Consider the following 8,632-nt stretch of genomic DNA (forward strand, 5'->3'; position numbering starts at 1 on the left):
CCAAGTGAAGTAAATCAGAAAGAGAAAGACAAATACTGTAGGATATCACTTATATGATATCGAGGGGAACCTAAAATATGGCACAAATGAACATATTTATGAAACAGAAACATATTCAGACATAGAAAACAGGCTTATGGTTGCCAAAGGGAGAGAAGGAGTGGGAGAGGGATGGATTGGGAGTTTGGGATTAGCAGGTGCAAACTATTATATTAATATATAGAATAGATAAACAACAGGTCCTACTATACATAATATAGGGAACTGTATTCAATATCCAGTAATAAAGCATAATGGAAAAGAATATGAAAAAGAATATGTGTGATAACTGAATCACTGCTGGACAGTAAGAACTGACACAACATTGTAAATCAACTATACATCAATAGAATAAATTTAAAAACAAACCACAGGGCTTCCCAGGTGGCTCAGTGGTAAAGAATCCTCCTGCCAATACAGGAGACTCCAGTTCGAGCTCTGGTCTGGGACAATCCCACGTGCTGTTGAGTAACTAAGCCCATGTGCCACAACTACTGAGCCTGTGCCCTAGGGCCTGTGTTACACAGCACGAGAGTAGCCCCTGCTCACCACAACTAGAGAAAAACCCTCACAGCAACGAAGATCCAGCACAGATCAAATAAATAAATAAAATTATTTTAAAATAAATAAGTAAATAAAAATAAGAAAAAGCACTGTGCATGCTAAATTCCATCTCAGAGTCTGCTTCCCTGGGAATCCTATTTGTGACAGTCTGATGTCATAAATTTGGAAAACTCAGCAATGGCCAGAGGAGTGGAAAAGGTCAGTTTTCATTCCAATCCCAAAGAAAGGTAATGCCAAAGAATGCTCAAACTATCGCACAATTGCACTCATCTCATGCTAGTAAAGTAATGCTCAAAATTCTCCAAGCCAGGCTTCAGCAATATGTGAACCGTGAACTTCCAGATGTTCAAGCTGGTTTTGGGCAGAGGAACCAGAGATCAAATTGCCAACATCCGCTGGATCATGGAAAAAGCAAGAGAGTTCCAGAAAAACATCTACTTCTGCTTTATTGACTATGCCAAAGCCTTTGACTGTGTGGATCACAATAAACCGTGAAAAATTCTGAAAGAGATGGGAATACCAGACCACCTGACCTGCCTCTTGAGAAACCTATATGCAGGTCAGGAAGCAACAGTTAGAACTGGACAAGGAACAACAGACTAGTTCCAAATAGGAAAAGGAGTCCGTCAAGGCTGTATATTGTCACCCTGCTTATTTAACTTCTATGCAGAGTACATCATGAGAAACGCTGGGCTGGAAGAAGCACAAGCTGGAATCAAGATTGCCGGGAGAAATATCAATAACCTCAGATATGCAGATGACACCACCCTTATGGCAGAAAGTGAAGAGGAACTAAAAAGCCTCTTGATGAAAGTGAAAGAGGAGAATGAAAAAGTTGGCTTAAAGCTCAACATTCAGAAAACTAAGATCAGGGCATCTGGTCCCATCACTTAATGGAAAACAGATGGGGAAACAGTGGAAACAGTGTCAGACTTTATTTTTGGGGGCTCCAAAATCACTGCTGGAGAAGGCAATGGCACCCCACTCCAGTACTCTTGCCTGGAAAATCCCATGGATGGAGGAGCCTGGAGGGCTGCAGTCCATGGGGTCGCGAAGAGTCAGACACGACTGAAGCGACTTAGCAGCAGCAGCAAAATCACTGCAGATGGTGATTGCAGCCATGAAATTAAAAGACGCTTACTCCTTGGAAGGAAAGTTATGACCAACCTAGATAGCATATTCAAAAGCAGAGACGTTACTTTGCCAACAAAGGTCCATCTAGTCAAGGCTATGGTTTTTCTAGTGGTCATGTATGGATGGGAGAGTTGGACTGTGAAGAAAGCTGAGCGCTGAAGAATTGATGCTTTTGAACTGTGGTGTTGGAGAAGACTCTTGAGAGTCCCTTGGACTGCAAGGAGATCCAACCAGTCCATTCTAAAGGAGACCAGTCCTGGGTGTTCATTGGAAGGACTGATGCTGAAGCTGAAACTCCAGTACTTTGGCCACCTCATGCGAAGAGTTGACTTATTGGAAAAGACTCTGATGCTGGGAGGAATTGGGGGCAGGAGGAGAAGGGGACGACAGAGAATGAGATGGCTGGATGGCATCACCAACTCAATGGATGTTAGTTTGAGTGAACTCCAGGAGTTGGTGATGGACAGGGAGGCCTGGAGTGCTGCGATTCATGGGGTCACAAAGAGTCGGACACAACTGAGCGGCTGAACTGAACTGATGGGCTGGATTGTATCCCACTCTAAAATTCATATGTTGAGGTCCTAACCTCCAGTAGCTCAGAAGGTGATTTTTCTTAGAGATAGGGTCTCTAAGGAGGGTTAAAGCGAGGTCATTAGGGTGGGCCCTCATCCCCTGGGATTCTTATAAAAGGGGGAAACTTGGACATATCTAAATTGTGGGAACACGTGCAAAGTTCTCTTGCAGAGTTTGGCATTACAAGAGAAGGAAGTATGGGGACTTCCCTGGAGGTTCAGCAGTTAAGATTCTGTGCTTTCACTGTTGGGGGCGCAGAGTTGATCTCTGGCTGGGAAGTTGGGGAACTAAGATCCCGCATGTCTCATAGCACAGCCAAAAAAAAAGAGGACAATAATAACAAGAGAAGGAAGTATGGGCAAACACAGAAATCTGTTTCCTTTTATAAGGACCGAAGTACACATAGGAGACTTTCTTTGGTAACATTCACTTCTGGTCCTTCTGGGCGTCTTTAATGGCCAGTGGAACACGACATGGTGGCGGGGAACCCTGCTTCCATTCACAATGCTTCAGGAAACAGGTTGCTCATATGAACTCAATGATGAACACCTGAAATGACTCATTTATGTAATTTTGAGAAGAGATTCAGATTTCTTTAATTCCAAAATATTGACTTGCAGTGGAAAACAATGTGATTCACCTCATTCTCCATCTTGCCAGAAAATAGGATTAGTGTTTTACCTCAGAACAGTAATATGAGGCTTAATGTTTCAGAGGAGGTTTTTGATGAGTGGTGTTTAAGAAATTCAACCTGTTTGAGCTGCAACTGAGGTCAACTGTTTTCTTGTTTAGCTAAACAGGAATTCTATTTTGTTCTTCCTTTAGTACCGGCCTGGGTGCCTGGTATTCCCTCAGAGGCCAATAGTCCTGGCCCTCTCACCTTCTGAAGGTGATAATTAGGCTTCCTGAAGTCATAGCGAGGCAGGTCACTGCCCCTCTGCCCCTTGCGTGGTTGCCACTGGAGGGTATGCCTTTCCTGCTCTGGGGTCCTGAGCCCTTTTTCCATAAGGAACACTCTCCATACCCAGGAAGGTCACTTAGGGCTGAGCAGCTTCAAAAAGGCAATTAACATTAAGTGGAAAAGCAGTCCAGTCTCAAAAACTTGGCAGCCAGCGGATTGCAGCTCAAATCACACATCTAAACATTGGGAGTAGGGAACAATGAAAAGGAACAATTGCTTAGCGGACACTGAAAACCTATTTTCCTAAGGCTACAATCATGTCTCTCTCTTTTAACCCCAAGATAAAGAACACGGTTGAAGCTCTTCTCAGAAAGCAGGTGGGATTGAGGAGATTTATTTATGACTTACTGGAATCACAAACAGAAGCTTTTATTGTTGATAGCTAGGCTGGGTGGCTGCCAGGAGACACATCACAGAGGAGCTGGGCTGCCAAGTCCTGACACACAAAGAGAGCTGACCTAGTCCTTTTTTATGCTGACTGCCTACTTAGAAATTATATCAGAGAACGGTACTGAAAGACCCAGTGATTTAAGACAATTATGGAGATGTTAGAGCAATCCTAATTCTAAGGGACCATTTAAAGGGAAGTGGTGAATTGGTATAGTCATTAGCTTTATGTGGAACCACTGTTCAGTTTCTGTAGAGAAACTGCCCTGAGACAGCTCTACATGGCCAAACATTCAGTACCATCATCTTCCTCCTCCTTGGAAACTACAGATTTAAGTTCAAACTTTCAGCAAATGCCTCCTAGAAACCACCAGGGGAAAACATTGTTAACCAGTAATTACAGGCTAGGGAATATTTTTCAGATTCTGAAATGTAAGTCAGAGGGAGAAAGGGACAGTGTGTGCATGCTGGGAGGTTTGGGGAAGAAGAAAGAGAGCAGGGGAGGGGAGAGAGAAAGATCAAGTTTTTAGGTGAAGAGTAAAAGCAGAGACATTACTTGGTCAACAAAGATCTGTCTAGTCAAGGCTATGGTTTTTCCAGTAGTCATGTATGAATGTGAGAGTTGGACTATAAAGAAAGCTCAGCGTCGAATAATTGATGCTTTTGAACTGTGGTGTTGGAGAAGACTCTTGAGAGTCCCTTGGACTGCAAGGAGATCCAACCAATCCATCCTAAAGGAAATCAGTCCTGGGTGTTCATTGGAAGGACTGATGTTGAAGCTGAAACTCTGGTATTTTGGCCACCTGATGCGAAGAGCTAACTCATTTAAAAAGACCCTGATGTTGGGAAAGATTGAAGGCAGGAGGAGAAGGGGATGACAGAAGATGAGATGGTTGGATGGCATCACCAACTCAATGGACATGAGTTTGGGTAAACTCCAGGAGTTGGTGATGGACAGGGAGGCCTGGTGTGCTGTGGTTCATGGGGTCGCAAAGAGTCGGACACGACTGAGTGACTGAACTGAACTGAACTGAATCTACACTATGGGCTTCCCTGGTGGCTCAGCAGTAAAGAATCTGCCTGCCAATACAGGAGATGTGGGTTTGATCCCTGGGTCAGGAAGATCCCCTGGAGGGGAAATCTTGTCTTGGAAATCCCATGGACAGAGGAGTCTGGCCAGCTACGGTCCATGGGGTGGCAAAAGAGTTGGACAGGACTTGGTGACTGAACAACAGCAAATCTACAATGTGGAGTAAGACATAGATCTTCTTAGACACGACAGAATCCTAAAATGGCGGGGCTAGAAAGAACTCTAGAGATGATTTTCCTGTTCCTTACTGGTCATTTTACTAATGAGGAAAAGTGGAGCGATCTGTTCAAAGAGGAAGTGCCAAGTGGTGGCGCAACAGGACTGGGAGCCAGGTGCTCACTCTTGTCACGAAACCCTAACTTCCCATCCATCTGTGTGTGATTCCCACCTTACCTGACAGCTCTGGCCCCTCATCCATCAGAGGTTTTGGACAAAGGGAACAGTTAGCAGGTGGGATTCTGACTCAGTACAATTACCTTCCAGCCTCTGTCTTATATCATCTCATCCTAAAACAAGTAAATCAATTCTGTTTTTCCACCAGCTCTTATTTTCTTAATATTTCATTTGGAAAATATAACACTTAAGTATAAAAGAAGAGGAATAGCCCTAGAGGATACTTTTACAAAGCAATTCACATTCTATGATCTTTTATTATGGTATGGATCCACACATATCCCACACTTGTAGTATCATCTGCTGAAGTCTCATGTCCACCCCCCCACCCCTGCAGTAAGTTTGTTCTTTGTAGTAACCTGAGTCCCAAGGATTTTACCAGGATGCAGTCCAGGGACCACAAAGGACTTAAGGTAATGGCTCTTCCAGATAAACTGATTGAAACCATTTAATTTGTAGAACACTGGGGGAGGGGCATGCATGGTAATTGGTATAATATAAAACATAATAATAGTGTTTGTCTAGAGCTCAGCCTTGGGTCTTTAATTACCTTCTTCTCACCTTTATCATCATCTTGTACTCTACTAGACATACTGTCGCCTCAACTACCAACAGGCCAATATAGTAATTTATGTTTATTTCTTTGGGGTACACACAGTCAAACACAAGAATGACACAAATGGGGACTATTTAGTTTGGATTCTTAGCAGATGGCTGGTAGCTAGCACCCAGAATCCTCCAGGCGTCTGAGTTGTATCTTGTCATCCAATGCTTATTCCCTGTTTCCTTATAGAGGAAGGGAGGTAATCCTCTTGCTTTCCTCACCTGGTCTCCAGGACCTAGGTGAGGGCATATATGGGGTAATGATGAGATATTCTTCAAAACTGGAGAGGTAAAATTGTCCACATAAATGTTTTAAAATTATTAATGTCTGTATAAATACACCCTTTTGCCTCAACACAAGAATTTCTGATTCTTTCAGGAATCTAAAAGAAATGTAAGGGACTTTGCTGGCGGTCCAGTGGTTAAGACACCGTGCTTCCACTGCAGGGGTCCGACTTTGATCCCTGACCAGGGAGCTGAGATTTCACATGTCACATGGCCAAAAAGTAAAAGACAATAAAAAGAAGAAATTTACATGTGACCAACTAAGTCAGCAAAAATTAATTTTTAGGCATCTACTCAGTGGCTTCCCAGGTGGCTCAGTGGTAAAGAATCTGCCTGCCAATGAAGACCCCTGGAGAAGGAAATGCAGCCCACTCCAGTATTCTTGCCTGGGAAACCCCTTGGACAGAGGGGCCTGGCGGGCTACCATCCATGGGGTTGCAAAGAGTTGGACACGACTGAGCACACACGCAGTGATGCAGTGACTCAGTGTTAAGTGATATGCCCAGTAGTAGGGAGGTTAATGGTAATAGCTGGTGTTTACTGAGTTCTTACAGTGTGCCAAGCATCAGCTGAGCATTAGCATGTGAGCTGCCTCATTTGCCCTTATAGCCACTCCTGTGAGACAGGTCCCGTTACCATGTCCATCTTAAACATTAGGAACTAAGGCACAGAGAAGGTAGTCATTTGCCCATCGTCATACAGCTGGCAAGTGGGACAGCCAGGATTTGAGCGTAGTGTGATTCCAGAATTTATGATCTTAAGGAACTATACATCATGATTCCCACCTTCCGTAAATTTATAGTCTAGTTGGGTGAAACGTGTCTGACACACATTAAAATGATTGTAAATTATGTTAGATGCACATATAAAATCAAGAGCTAAATTAGATGCTATCAACTGTGAATGCTTCAGAAGTTCAGGAGGCACAGGGAGCCATGGATCAGGCAGGCAGGGTTTCTTGAAGCTGAACCTTGAATTGTCTCTGAAATGTGCACAGAGAAAAGACCACCTCAGGCAAAAAGGAGGCAAAAGAGCTGGAAGCAAGAGTGAGCAAGACCTGTGCAGGAGGAGGAAGCACTCAGCCTGACCACAGCTGTGTGGGGCTGAAGGGAGGGGCTGGACTGGCTATGAAGTCCTTTAAAGCAGAGCAGAGTTTAGGCTTGTGCAGCAGCAGGGAGGGAGTCATTAAAGGCCCTGGATCAATAAAACAATATGGGGATATCCCATTAGAAAAGGAATGCTTAAGGAAGATGTGCCTGGCAGGATATAGAAGATCCCTCTTATTAAAATCCACCAATTAAAGATTGACACAAAGCTTAGAAAAACATGTATGAAATTACTCTAAATTGTTACCAATTCTTATTCTCAAGTTCACTGTTTATTCTGTATAATCTTTGATTTATTTTTATACTTATTTCACATGAGCAAGTTCTACCAATTTGATCTCTGCAATACTTTTCACAGTTGTCCATTTCTTTATACTTCCTTGCCATTACTTTAGTTTGGCTACCTACCATCTTAAGGGAGAAGGGAGGCGTCAGAGAAGCCTTCCTGGAAGAGATGACATTTTTCCAGAGTTCTGAATATTTAGTAAGAATTTGCCAGGTATGAAGGAAGGAAAAGCAAGAGAGTTCCAGAAAAACATCTATTTCTGCTTTATTGACTATGCCAAAGCCTTTGACTGTGTGGATCACAATAAACCGTGGAAAATTCTGAAAGAGATGGGAATACCAGACCACCAGACCTGCCTCTTGAGAAACCTGTATGCAGGTCAGGAAGCAACAGTTAGAACTGGACAAGGAACAACAGACTGGTTCCAAATAGGAAAAGGAGTCCGTCAAAGCTGTATATTGTCACCCTGCTTATTTAACTTCTATGCAGAGTACATCATGAGAAACGCTGGGCTGGAAGAAGCACAAGCTGGAATCAAGATTGCCGGGAGAAATATCAATAACCTCAAATATGCAGATGACACCACCCTTATGGCAGAAAGTGAAGAGAAACTAAAAAGCCTCTTGATGAATGTGAAAGAGGAGAGTGAAAAGTTGGCTTAAAACTCAACATTCAGAAAACGAAGGTCATGGCATCTGGTCCCATCACTTCATGGGAAATAGATGGGGAAACAGTGGAAACAGTGTCAGACTTTGTTTTTTTGGGCTCCAAAATCACTGCAGATGGTGACTGCAGCCATGAAATTAAAAGACGCTTACTCCTTGGAAGGAAAGTTATGACCAACCTAGATAGCATATTCAAAAGCAGAGACATTACTTTGCCAACAAAGGTCCGTCTAGTCAAGGCTACGGTTTTTCCAGTGGTCATGTATGGACGGGAGAGTTGGACTGTGAAGAAAGCTGAGCGCCGAAGAATTGATGCTTTTGAACTGTGGTGTTGCAGAAGACTCCTGAGAGTCCCTTGGACTGCAAGGAGATCCAACCAGTCCATCCTAAAGGAGACCAGTCCTGGGTGTTCATTGGAAGGACTGATGCTGAAGCTGAAACTCCAATATTTTGGCCACTTCATGCGAAGAGTTGACTCATTGGAAAAGACCCTGATGCTGGGAGGGATTGGAGGCAGGAGGAGAAGGGGACGACAGAGGATGAGAT

The sequence above is a fragment of the Bos indicus x Bos taurus genome, chromosome 5 (assembly GCF_003369695.1).
Source record: "Bos indicus x Bos taurus breed Angus x Brahman F1 hybrid chromosome 5, Bos_hybrid_MaternalHap_v2.0, whole genome shotgun sequence".
Taxonomy (NCBI): domain Eukaryota; kingdom Metazoa; phylum Chordata; class Mammalia; order Artiodactyla; family Bovidae; genus Bos; species Bos indicus x Bos taurus.